The sequence below is a fragment of the Anser cygnoides genome, chromosome 2 (assembly GCF_040182565.1).
Source record: "Anser cygnoides isolate HZ-2024a breed goose chromosome 2, Taihu_goose_T2T_genome, whole genome shotgun sequence".
Taxonomy (NCBI): Eukaryota; Metazoa; Chordata; class Aves; order Anseriformes; family Anatidae; genus Anser; species Anser cygnoides.
The window spans coordinates 101501825-101515154 of record NC_089874.1 but is presented as its reverse complement, the minus strand read 5'-3'; positions in this window follow the sequence as shown (position 1 = coordinate 101515154).

The window sequence follows — 13330 nt, the reverse complement described above, 5'->3', positions numbered from 1 at the left end:
GGGAGCAGCAAGGCATTGCGAAAACCCTGCCCAGGCAGCTAAGGGGTTACTTGGGGGTGTTTTAGTCTGTCCTCTCTTCAGTTCGGCAGGCACATGGGCAGGCATCATTTCTTCTATACCATGAAGTTTCCTCCCCATCTTTGCACCCTGACTTTTGCGGTGAGGCTGCTTCCTCAACTGTTCCTCTTATCCATTGGGATGTCCTGTCCTATCGGCTGCCTCTTCTTGAGGACTTCCAGAGCTCTCCTCCTTTCGCTTTCTGTCTCATTTATATCTGCTCAGTGCTGCTGGTTGGGCTCCTTAGGGCGAGCTTTGAACACTTCCATCATCCCTTATTGCCTCGATCCTTCATTCGTCTTCTAACTTACACGCCCACGTAAGTCTGCCACAATCTTTTTCCAGCTTCTTTAAAAGTGCTATGAGTTAGTTTTTTGGGTTTTTTTTTTGGTGTTGAAAAGAGTGTCACATACCCACATTTGGTAGCAGTGATGCTCTGTTATTCCCCTGAGCTCACAGGAAAGCTCTCTGAGGATGTGACACCCCACAGCCTGGGTCAGCGCTGGCCGCTAACGCCAGCCGCTCAGGCCGGGGCTGGGAGCCAAGGCAGGGACTGGAACAACTGAAGCACCAGGCAGCAGCACAGAAACCAGTGTTTGCAGCCGTGGTGCTCGCACAAAAATCAAGCAACAGATGCTGCATAAATAGAATATGCAAAAAGCACAGCTCAGATACTTGAATCCATCTCGCCCTGATTAGGGAGCGCTGATTAACCGCTCGTAGCTGCGCCGCCTGAGTGACGGGATGGCGGTGGGTGCCTGCACCGAGCCTCACGGAGAAGACCTCAGACGTGATGGTTGGTTTGTGACAAGGACTCCTCAGGCCAGGTACAGACTCCTGCACTTCTGTGCTGTTGCTCTTACCAAGCGGGTGGGAAAAGGCTGCGAGATGTGCCAGAGGTGCTGGAGCTGTTGGGGAGACCGGGAGCGGAGGCGTGCTGGGGAGATCTCATGTTGGTTGCATTTGCATGGACCTCAAGCACCAGCAGTGAAGTCCTCTGGTAGATTTTTCCTGCTCCGGTTACCAAAAGAAGGCAAAGAGAAGCTGGGAAGACAAGGAGGCAACGGGCACTGTCTGAGGGCAGGGATCAAAGCCCTCGAAGTCCTCACAGGATAATCTGGGGCAGGGGCTCCAGCCTCTCTCCCAGTCATTGCAGATGACTTCAGATGGCTGCCCAGCGAAGGACCACCCCACTACCTGGGTGTAAACCCTAACAGTTCCCATGGAGCAACTGGTAAGCAAGCAGCAAGGCCATCGTAGCTCCTTCCTGCACTCCTCAGGTGATCCTGCAACTTGAGGCGGAGAAACACAAGGTAAGAGAATTCAGTCCTTATTTCGGACACCTCTGTGGTTCTCAGGGCCTAACGGGGCAACCCCAGTGCTCCTTGACTCTAGTTTTGATCCTTTAAACTGGTAACTGTATAGCAAAGTGTATGCCAACCTCAAACACCATTGGTTTATACCCGCATTTCAAAAATAGGTTTCCCTCAGCAGTATCCCATGCCGGGGTCACAGATCTCACAAGCTCCTCTGCAAGTTGCCCAGCATTCAAGAACTTGAAAAGAAACAGCTGGGATTTAATATTAGGTGCACCGACTTAGTGTGACATGTTCAACCTTTAAGAAAAATGAATGATTTCTTTAAAAGGTTGGATGTCTCATGCTAGCATCAGAACAAGCAACTTGGGGTGGGGGAAAAAAATCAAAAAGCACCACAAATAGAGAAATGAGGAAAAAAAAATCAGGTGTGTGCTAAAATGGTGTGGAGAAAATTAATTACTGGAAAGCTTGGTATAAAAAAGACATTACATGACCCCGTCTGCCAGTGGGGGATCTCTGGAGGTGACAGACAAGTAAGGCAGGGTCGTAATGAATAGCCTTTCCCTAAAATTCTTTGCTGTGGGCTCAACATATACCTTCGCATAAAAGTGGGAGCCTGTGAACAGTAGGAATTATTTATACTAAATGTGCTGCTCAGCAAAACATGGCAAAATTCCTATTCCCAACTGGAAGAAAATCATATTTCATGGCTGTAATGCCATTAAGCAGGATACAGCGACTGGCAGTGGGGAATAGGGGTGGGCGGGAGGCAGGCTGGCTGGAGAAAGATGCTTTTGCCCAGGCTGCAGAGCTGGGGAGGCAGGCAGAATGAGGAGCAAGAGCTCTCAGACAGAGCCAGAAAGATAAGATGAGCAAGACGGGCTGCAGGAAGCATCAGGGGAAGACAAGATGATGATGCTGTTGGTCTTGGGAAGACCCTGAGAGGGAATGCCCAAGCTCAGAGGAGCAAGGCACCTGTTTGGCTTTGCTTCTTGCTGAATTAGCCCTTTCCACCCCACGGCTGGGATGAGCACAGCACCTCTGTGCTACAGCACGTGCCTGGGGGTGCTCGTGGGCTGGAGGAGAGGTCGGGACCACCTTGGTGTTCAGACCAGAGAAAGACATGGAGATGAGAGGAGATTTATCCCCTGGCTGGAAGCTCATCAGCCAGTCAACCAAGCAAATATTTCCCGGGGATGATGCAGGGCCCTGCACTTGCCATGGTGATGCTCACGCTGGCCAGGTGAGAGGGAGGCTCTCCAAGCATACCTCTGCAAGGCCGGCCTCAGGCTTGGAGATGGGGGTGCCGATGGGGCAGGTCACCACCACAGGCATCCACAAAAAGGCTGGAGGTGCTGCTGGCCAACCCGCCATCCTCCCCAGCGTGGCCTCTTCCACCTGTGACAGAGCAGGTCAGTGAAGGCTGCCTGGAGGATGCATCCCTGGCGGGTTTGGAGCAGGCCTGTTGCCGGTGTACAGAGCGCAACGGGCACATCTCTGCAGAGGTGGTTTTGTGAAAAATGGGCAAATCCGCAGGCTTCCCTGTAAAACAGCAAGAAGGCTTATACATGAAAGAAAATCATCAAAAAATCAGGTTTCTCCCAAGTAAGATAATTCTGACATTACTTAAAATACTTCAGACTTGTCAGTAAAATCTCAATGTCATTAAAATTAACTGGCATATTTAAAGATTGGCTTTCTTGCTTGCTTTCAGCTCCCCGTCAGCGTGACATGGGAAGGGCACTTGCTATTCTTATCTTTTACACACTTGTATTTCTTGGCCTTTAACGGCTTCTTCTGCAGCGCGCGCTGCTCTGTCTGCCAGGGATAACGGGTGTCACTGGCTGCTGCTAATCCATTACGGCAAGCTGTCTAATTACCAGTGCTGGAGCAGTAAATAAAATGCGGGTTCACTTGCCGGCCTGCTCCTTATCCCTCATCTGAGAAGTGGGCAAATGTTGTATCACCCCAATTATTGCTCCATTTACCCGCACGTTCCCTTGACTATGGCACTGCTAATTACTTACTTTGTTAGGCAGAAGAAATATTAGGTATTTATTTCATTTGCTGTGATGATAAGAAATACAACTCCTATTATTTGTCCCCTGGACTAGAAAATTCCCTTTGCGGCAATCCTTCCAGTCTGCGTGCATAAATAAAAACTCATTTTACTCTGGCACAGCTTTGGTACCTGAAAAAATAACAAATTTTGATCAGGAAAATGTTCTCATTTCTTTTCTCTAGTGTGGGGAAGGCAAGTGAAGGAGGTTTGTGAAGCAGCACTGGGTATTGCACCAGTCCAAACAGTTCATTACGGTAAGAGCACAGTAGCACTCTCCAAGAAAACCACTTGAAATCGCTGCTCTTCAGCAAAACAACTCATCTGGAGGTGTCTGGGTTTGGGGGATGAATTGTAATTTTGGAGCATGCTCGTCCTGTATCTGAATGTTACTGGGTATGATTTTCATTGGAGGCATTTTTAGTTGGTCCTTGTCCCCTCAGATGCAGCCACCCCTTCACCTGTACTCCAGCTTCGTGAGATCGCACAGCTGGGTAGCAGCAGGTAAAGAAATGCGAGTTAGCGCTGTATTAAACAGCAAAGCAACATAGGAAAAAAGCCAGGGTAAGACCTCCTGCACGTGACTCATCCCAGGAAAGACAGCAGGAAGGGCGGTCAGCCAGGTGTAGCTGCAGCATCTCTGCCTCTGGGGGCTTTCCCGGGAGCACCAGGAGGGCAGGGAGCAGTGAGGCAGTCAGTGCCTGGCAGAACAAACCTGCAATGGCACCTGGAGCCTCCCAGTGCCTCAGCAGTGCTCCAGTGCCTGATCACCTCACCCGCCCTCCAACAAACCCAATTTTCTTGCCTGAAGCAGTTACATTTCACTAGGATCTCCCTTTTTAGTAGTGAAGCTGTAAATGAATCTTTTTGAAAAGGTTCCAAAATGTATGTGATGTACTCCATGGTGTGTGCCACGGGGACTTCCTATGAAGCATTTTTTGTGATGACTCTTGGGCTTCTTCACTGTTGTTGTCCTCTAGAAATTGTCCCATAGTGGTGGTGGAGACCTCCTTAGAGATTCTGCATGTCTAGGTGGCCACAGGGCACATAAGGCCTTTCCTTTTCTTGGTCACCTTCTTTGTGTGGTTTTGTTTTGTTTTGTTTTGTTTTTCAGGTATCTGTTTCGTAGGTCCCCTGGTTTGAAGCCCAGTGAATCATGTGTGCCAAAATGTCCACACTAAATGGTATATGTCTAAAAAACAGGTAAAATGGATGGAAGACAACGCACAGGTTATTGAAAAATATATGTATATTTATACACATATATTATAATGTATGCTTTTCAGTAGAATGTCCTTCAGTTTTGTTACTGGTGTCATTCAGCGCATCTTTGTGCCATTAGCCATAGTTTGACTGAATTTGCAGCTTGCCTTTGAACTTCAAGGCATCATGTGAATCAGAAACTTGGATCAGCAACATTATTGGGGTTTCACTTCTGGCAATACAACAGAGACTAAAGAGCTACCACTGGCTGAAATTAATGTCTTACACAGTCTCCCTTCTTAAAATGTTCTAAATGTTCATACCTCCGGGACGCAATTTAAACATTCATGTTAGCCTTCTGCATCACCTTTAAATAAGGTGCTGGTGTAACACTGCTGCCTCATTTGGATTAGGGAGTAATCAAAAATCTCTTGTATTTCCTGGCAATGGGAGGGAGGGTCTTTAGACATCCAAATTTTGAAGGCGGGGGGGAGGCTCATCTCAGGACCATAGTGCATTCACTTGCAGGTGGAAGAAGCACGCTTTAAATACTGCTACCGAAGAAAACCCAGATTACTTGAACATATTTGATAGAAGAACAAAACTTCTCTTCAAAGCCATCTAGGAGGGATTTGAGTCTTGAGTGTTGGCTGGTTAAATTCGCCTTTAACTCCTTGCTGCTGGGTTTCCTCGCTGGCCTGCAGTGGGGAGAAGGAGGAGGTGGTGCAGCTCCTGGGTGAGCGGGGCAGGCGGAGGGACAGACAGAAAACACAGCCCTGAGAACAGCCTCAGCCCCAGGACAGTGGCCAGGACATATCAGAGCTGTCCGGAGAAAGAAAAAGAAAGCAGCGACAGAAAAGGAGGGATCCTAACAGGATCTCCTCCAAAAGACTCCGCAAAAAATCAAAACGAACAAAAAAGAGGGAGAAATCAGAAGCTGCTTTCTTCACTGCCATCCGCCGAGTGCCCTGCCTGCAAACATGACTGACACCACTGGAAAAGAATGTAAACTTTGATTTAAAAAAAAAAATAAAATAGCGCTTGCTGCCGTTACTTTTTGGCAGTAGATTGCATTTCTTTGGAGTATTTTTATCTGATTACGTATGCATATGCATATACATAAATATTTTGTTAAAAGCAGAAAGATGCTCCTCTCCTTCCTCCCCACGCTCGCAACCGGGGCTGCGCACCGTTCCAAGCGGGCACCTCCGGCACGCTCCCACGCCGGCGGACGGGCGCTGATGGAGGAAAGGGAGAGCAAAATGAGAATTATAAAATAGTCGTAATAACAATAAAAATAACAAATAAGCCAAGTGAGAAATGGAGGATTAATTCAAGCTGTGTCCTTTATACCAATAATAAATGACCCAGCGCTGGGGAGAGCAGGTTGCTAAATTAAAACGAATGTGGGAGGTGTGTGTGTGTGTCCCCCGTGCTTCCCCCGTTACTCCACCCAGCTGCAGGATCGGTGCTGGGGCTGGGTGTCTCCCCTCCCTCCCTTCAATCTACCTAGCCAGAGCCTTCTCCCTGCTTGACAGCTACCGCAAGCCCAAACTGACAGCTCTTCAAAATCCGCCGAAGAAACCCAGCATTAATTAAGTCATTGCTGGACTGTAATTTCCTTGAGAAGTAAAAAATTCTCACACAAGAAAAGGTTACAGAGACCTTTTCTGTGTCAAAATTACCATGCTGCATGAATATTAATGCTCTTAATGAAGACAACCTTTGCTTCATCAGGAAGGTTCTGGAGCAGGTGCCAAGCCTGAAGTCTCACTCTGTGGATTTTCTACTCTATGAAAGTCGGCACAATGCAATTTTTCCATTAAAATCAACATTTCCCACATGATCACGTTTTTTTTTTCTTTTTTTCTTCCCTTCTTTACAGATAGGCGGAAAGAAGGGGGAAAAAAATCCCTCTGCTTTGAAATCAAACATTTAAAGGTTTCATTCAACACATTAATCAGCGCTGAGAGAGAGGAGAGGAGGAGGAGGAGGAGGAGGAGGGGGGCGGAGGGGGGGATCTGCCTTATTTATACAGATCTCACACGCGCCTCCATAGTGCTTGTGTTGCGCTGCCCCGGGGTACCGCCGGGCGCGTCTACTCCGGAAAGGCTCGGGGGGCTCCCCGGGGGTGCCACCGGCTGGATGGGGACACAGCACCGCCACCGCCACCCCACTTGGGACAAGAGCCCCAGCCTTAAAGCTTTGGGCTCTTGCTCCCCAAGGACCACGGATGGGCACTTGCTGAAGGGGAGAGGGATAGCACCAAAAAAACAGGGCAAGAGGGCAAGGGGTCTCCCTGGTGCATGGGAGGGAGTGGGGACGCTCACCCACGAGGGCTTCAAGGATGTGTTTTAGCACAAAACAGTGGAGGAAAGGGCTGTTTCCTTGGCTCTTCCTCAGGGAGGAGAGGGATTTTATTTTTTTTTTTAGCCTCAAACGAGGAAGTGGAAAAAATGTGGAGAAACACTGAGGACAGAATAGAGGCCGCGGCTTTAGAGGGGAAAGGAAAGCAGGTAAAACCCACCTCTTTCTCCCCCTTTGAAAGTAGAAAATGATATGAAAACTGCCCATTAATTATATCTTCTACTTCTACTTATTAGGCATTCATGATCTAATAATGGCTGTGGCTAACTTATAAAAAAAAATCTGATTATTTTCTGTTGGGGCATGCAATGCCCTGTATATATTAAAAAGGTAAGCAATGATATATATTTATGGGTACTGATGTAATAGCTATTAGATTTATAATGCAGAGAAGAAACATAATTTTATTAGAAAGAGCAATAGTTCACAATCCTATTATTGTTTATTGCTGACGTCAGTGCTGAACTATAATAAGAATCATGTAACAACTGGAAATAAAAATGCCGTTTAGATTTGCAAGAAAGTGGATCCTCTAAAACAAAAGTGAGGATTATAAACCCCAGCTGCGCGCTGGCTGGGGATACCTGGCAGCAGCTGCTTGGGTTGCCGCAGCACTCAGGACACAGGTAAAGGTGTTTGCCTCTCTGATCCAGAGGGAAACATCCTTCTGACCCCAGATCTGCCACTGGTCTCAGCAAAAACACTTGGACAAGGCCCTTGGGGTGCTGAGACATTCCTGCGGGTGCCCCGTGCAGCACGGTCCTGCGGGGCTGGACCACCACGTCCTCCCTGGGGACGGGGACAGCTCAGGGCAGTGGCACCTCTGGATCAGCTGCCCACGGCAAGGGACATACCCTTGATAATCTGAGATAATAAAACTTCACTTCTTAAACCTCGTTTAAGTACTCACAGCCACTACTATGCACCTATTATGGCAAGCCTTTGTTTCATATGAATATATAGATCTATTCTTAGACTCTACATCTTTTGTTACAATAACCCTAAAAGCCTGTTTCCAACCTGTATCTGGAACTGTCAGGCTTGCTGGTTTCCAATTCTCTGTAGTACCTTTCCCCCCACCCCCCGCTTCCTAGCATTTTTTTTCCCTTTAGAGCAGTGTTTGCTGACCTTCAGACTCAAGAATTAACTCATTTTCCCGACATCTGTGAATTATTAATGAGGGTGTTTCAGAAAGTTCCTTAGCCACTTCCTTTAAAACTCCTGGGTGCAAATTAATAGAGCTGTTTTTGGGAAAGCTTAATTTTAGCAGGTGCTGCCTCAGATCTTCCTTTGTTGCAGAGAGAAATGTTCTGCTCCTGCACAGACGTCAGATGGGATAGATACACCCTCCAGCTTCCTTGCAAAGACAGAACAAAAGTGTCTAGTCAACACTTCTGATCTTTCTTTGTTAATACTTGCAGTTCTGTGAGCTGTCTACAGCAATGGTTCCACAACTCTTTCAGGATTTTTCTTGCTCCTTTTAGAGTTTTCTGGGATCTTTTCTTATCCATAATTCTGTTGGCCACTGATACTGCATTGCTTTCTTTTAGTTTTGTGTGGGCGTGTGTAGGGAGGAAGAGGAGAGGAGGGTACAACAGTATCATTTTTTTAGCATCTTTGAACATTCTCTGATTTTCATTACATTTCTTACGGTCATTTCACAGTCCCACTCAGTCATTGCAAGGATTACATTAAGATTTACATAGCTGGTCGTCTCCTTTCCAAACAGGTAGTTGACTACAAGGCTGTGTGTCTTCTATGGCATCCATCTTTGCTGAGGAGCCAGAGTGGGTTTCGGGCACACATGGCAAGGGAGGGCAATGCTCACACCCCTGCTCTCAGTCAAACGGCACATCTTATTGCTGAGACATACTGGACATACACTGGCCATACTGTGGACATACACTGGCCCTACAACGGCCCTTGGCTCCTACACCCTCACTGTGCTCCTTGCCCCGTTGCCCTCCTCTGGCCAAGCCCTTTCCCCCATCTCAGTCCCAGCCAGCACCAGCTGCTGGGTGTCCTACCCCAAGTGCCCTACCCCAAATCCCCCACCATCCACCTACTGTGGCTTCCCAGGAGGGTCAGAGCCCAGTCTGGTCACAGGTCTATGAAAAGATGATGGTGATGGCCTCTAGCCTCACTTTAAAACACTGATGGGCCCAGCTATAGGTAAGATAAAGGTGAAAGAAGGATACACAGTCAAGGAAAATGGTTGCCCCAGAATTAGAAATCTTAATCCATGCCCAGAAACCTGCACTAAAAGCTTCCACCTAGGTGCCTCAGTATTGAGGTGTTAGAAAGGAAGAAAGCTTTGAAAATGCTGGTGAAGCCAAGCTCACATGCTGAACGAGAACAAGAACAGATTATTTAGTTTCTTGACTCCTACAAATTGTCTGCATTAAAATAATGCAGATAGCTGAGATAGTCTAATAAATTAGTGTATTTTCTGATATCTACAGAACAGGGTGATATGGTGTCCTGTAATGATACAAATATTCTCATGGGACATGATATCACACTTAAAACTCTAAATTTTTAAAGGTGTTTCAGCTACTTTATAGCAGCAGAGTGTCTCCAGAATGAACTAGATTTGCTATTCCATCTGAAGAACAAAGAGAAAAATTTATGGAAGATCAAACAAATAAAAATACATTGAGAAAGACAGTAAGTGATGTCAACGCACTAAGAAATTAAAAACTTTGCATTAGTGTCTGAGCTTTTTTGTTGGTACCCAGGTATTATAAATAATAAACTAAACCGAAATTGTACATATTATAAAGCTGCGTTTTTCTGTAGGGGTTCTGGTGACATGTACAAACCATGTGAGCTTTACTCCTGTGGCTTATCGATGTCACTAATCCCCCTCTATAAAACTACAGAAGTGAGGCACAGTGGGAAGGGTCGTATCTTGTGCAGAGCCGACTCAATCTTTTGCCTACATTTGTTTCCAAATTACTTGACAAGCCTTGCCCATGGCTTTCCAGGATTGCACCTTGGGATGAATGAACTTCTGTAACAGAGAAATTCATCTTGTGAAAAATGCTTGTTTTGGGTCACTGGAACTATTTGGGAAATATTTGGCTGAAAAATTGTGGGGAAATTCAACTCAAGTAGAAAATCTGAGATGAAGTTTATTTGTGAGTGATGAAGAATGATAATCTATATTTTCTCTGTCAAACTTTTTTTCTTAAGAGTACTTTTAATCTGTTCAGTTCAATCTCAAATGATGCTTACTTTCTTTTTCCAAGTGAGTCCACCAGGCAGAAAAAAATTAGATAATCATGAAGCTTTAATTGTGATAAAATCTCTATAATTTTTAATATAGCTTCAAAATTAGCCTCTGACTGTTCTAAAATAGAAATGACTGTGAAATGACTTTTCTCAGATTTATCGGAAATAGCTCTGGCCACAAAAGGGTCTGAACTTCCTCAAACGATCTCGGGAAAGGCTGGTGTCTGCACCAGTTGTCAGCCTCTCATCAGGCCCAGATGACTGCTGTCTTTGGGACGCTTGAGCTCTGGGTCTGAAAGGCATCTCCTAACCTGTGTGCTGTCTTACAGGACTTTTTTTGGAGGTTTTGACCTTGTGAAATGGAAGCTGAGGACAGTAACCGCCCTCACAGGATGGGGTTTTAACTTCGTCACAAGATGGGACTTTTGTTCATGGGGAATTTTTTCTGATGATGAGCCCAGCAGCCTTGCCTCCCAGATGACAATGACCGTGCTGGGATTCCTGAAGGAGTCTCGCCCTCTCTCCCCCTCAGCTCCCCATACCTTAATCCCAGAGAAATGAAACGCAAGTCTCACTCTCAGCTCTTGTTGGCCTCTTAGAAAATCCCCAGCTTAATCAGTCGGCTTGTTTATGGTACAGCTCCTCATCTTGCAAGTACTACAGATGCCACTTCGTTGCACCTAAACTGCTTACGAGACAGCACTCTTATCTAATAAGACATAGCACAGCCATACATATTTATTTATATTTGAACTCTTGCCCTCTGTACTATACTGCAGGTCATGCATCTGCTCCAACACCACCTTATTAATTTTCTACTACTCTTCTCCATGGTGGCAACAGTGTTTCAAAGACTGAAAGGAATATTTTCGTTTTTTCTCTTTGATCTATCTCTTTAACTCTTTAGCTGCTGGAAGGAGGAGGGTTTGTGCTTTCAGAGCACGGTATCACAACGCTCCTTGTTGGGAATCGGGACAAAACAATGCACTCCAGACAATGTCACTTTTCCGCCTGTGTAATACAATACTGTTCTGTTTTGTACCTTGCTAATTAGAAAGCAGGAAAGGGAAAATATATTTATATATAAAAGAACTCCCATCTGACAGACTCAAATTACAAAAGTATTCTGATATAAATAATTTAATCAGTGGGGGGAAAAAAGAAAGTCACATTGCTACCTATGATTTCTAGACAGAGTATTAGCAACCATTTCTTTCATTGGCTTCTGCTGTCTTATTTTGTACACCTATCACCAATAAGAAGCTATTGCATGATGCTTAGCATAAAATATGACTTTCATCTCTTTGTCTTTGCATTCGCTTGCTTCATTTACCTTCCTAATGTATAAAAAGTTTTTAATTTGTCTCCCTCCCTTCCTCTTCTGTCACTAGCACTCTTGAAAACTTCTGGAAGAAAAAAGTAAAGACTAATTCATATATGGGACCCCATTCTGCCAGCCAGATCTGCCAGTCTTTGAAATACACTCAATGAACGCATTGTTTGAAGAAGTGATTGCAGCTTTATGGCTAGGTTACAATCCACTGATATGAAGCCATCCTGATGAAAGTGCAGATCTCTGAATCCGCGCATCCTTTGATGTCCCGCAATGATGGATACTGACTTGGAGGCCAAAGACTTGGTCCAGACACCAGTTCCCAGTGGTAAAAGGAGGTGTGCCACTCCCAGCAATGGTGCTCAGGACTTGTGAAGAGCCCGTGCTGGCTCTTGGTGCCCATCTTTGTGCAAAGAGCATCTATCAGGAGGCCTGATTGACCTTGGTGCACCAGCGTTGCATCTGCCTGCAGAGGAGGTCTCTAAAGACTTGTCTAACCTCCTCCATCAGCCATACCATTCCCCATGAGCACAGGACCAGGGGTTTTGGCAAACACCCATGGAGCCAAGACCAGTGGCTATAGCCAGGCTCATGCCTGAGTGCTATCCTTGAGATGGAACTCACAGCCTGACATTGTCAAACCATTTGTCCTGAAGCCCTTTGAAAGTCAAACATGGCTGTACAATGAGGCCAGATGCAGACGCTTCTTTGGTTGGCCGTAAAGAGACCTTGCATTGCCCTAACAATACAACCAGAAACAATTTGACACGGCCATACCACCAAGACATTTCAAAGGGGAAGGCATACCTTCAAAGCATTAAAAGGCCAAAATGCAGATGTTTGGTTCCAAAGGAAAACAGAATAAGCACCAAAGCATGTTGTGCAAGATCCCCCTTCAAGCATGTTGCAAGGCCAGAAAAGCTGCATTTGCATGAGAGCAGAGAGTCCATGGCTGTAATACAAGACTGTGTATGGGCTAGCATCAGGCCCCAGAGCAAAGTCTTTTGTCCAAGACCCTGACACTGGGCAAAACATATTTTTTTTAAAGAGTAGAAAGGGTAACCTGTCCCAAAGTCCGTGTTTGTACAGGCAGTATCTGTGCCAAATCTGAGTGCTGCTATGTGAGGTGTAACCCCTGGGCTCCCATGAGCTAATGCCAGTGTCTGATAAGAACACAGATATATTGTTTTCTTGTTCCCGTGGTGGGTGAATACCTTTTGATTGCCTGCTGAGATTACATATAATAAAAAACAGAGAAAGTAAACTGCCTTTCCCTTCACAGTTATGTCACTACAATATATATATATATATTGCAGGTTTAAAATCCATATCCTGTTGTTGGATAAACAGCTGGAGCTATTGAGATTTTTGTGGAAAGCTTCTACTTTTCTTCCTGTGAGTTGTGAGTGCATTATCTGGGGAAAAAAAAATCATAATAAAAAAGAAACAAGGCATGAAGCGGCCACAGCACAGCACCTGGGCAAACTGGAGGTGTGGGCTCATGAACGCCAGGGTAGAGACAACAACAATGTGACAGGGCCACTCTTCCCGAAACTGGGGTGATGGTGGTGTGTAGGGTGATGCTGACACCCAGGTGTCATGGCAGTCCTATGGTGGAGGTGCAGGAAGCCTGACCATGGAACAAGTTTCCCTGAAGGAAATGGCATCCACTTCCCAGTGCCACCATCTCCTGGGCTAGGCCCAGCCTGTCATGCTGGTCCCTGAAGTGACACCAGGAAGGTGGCAGTCCCCAGTAGC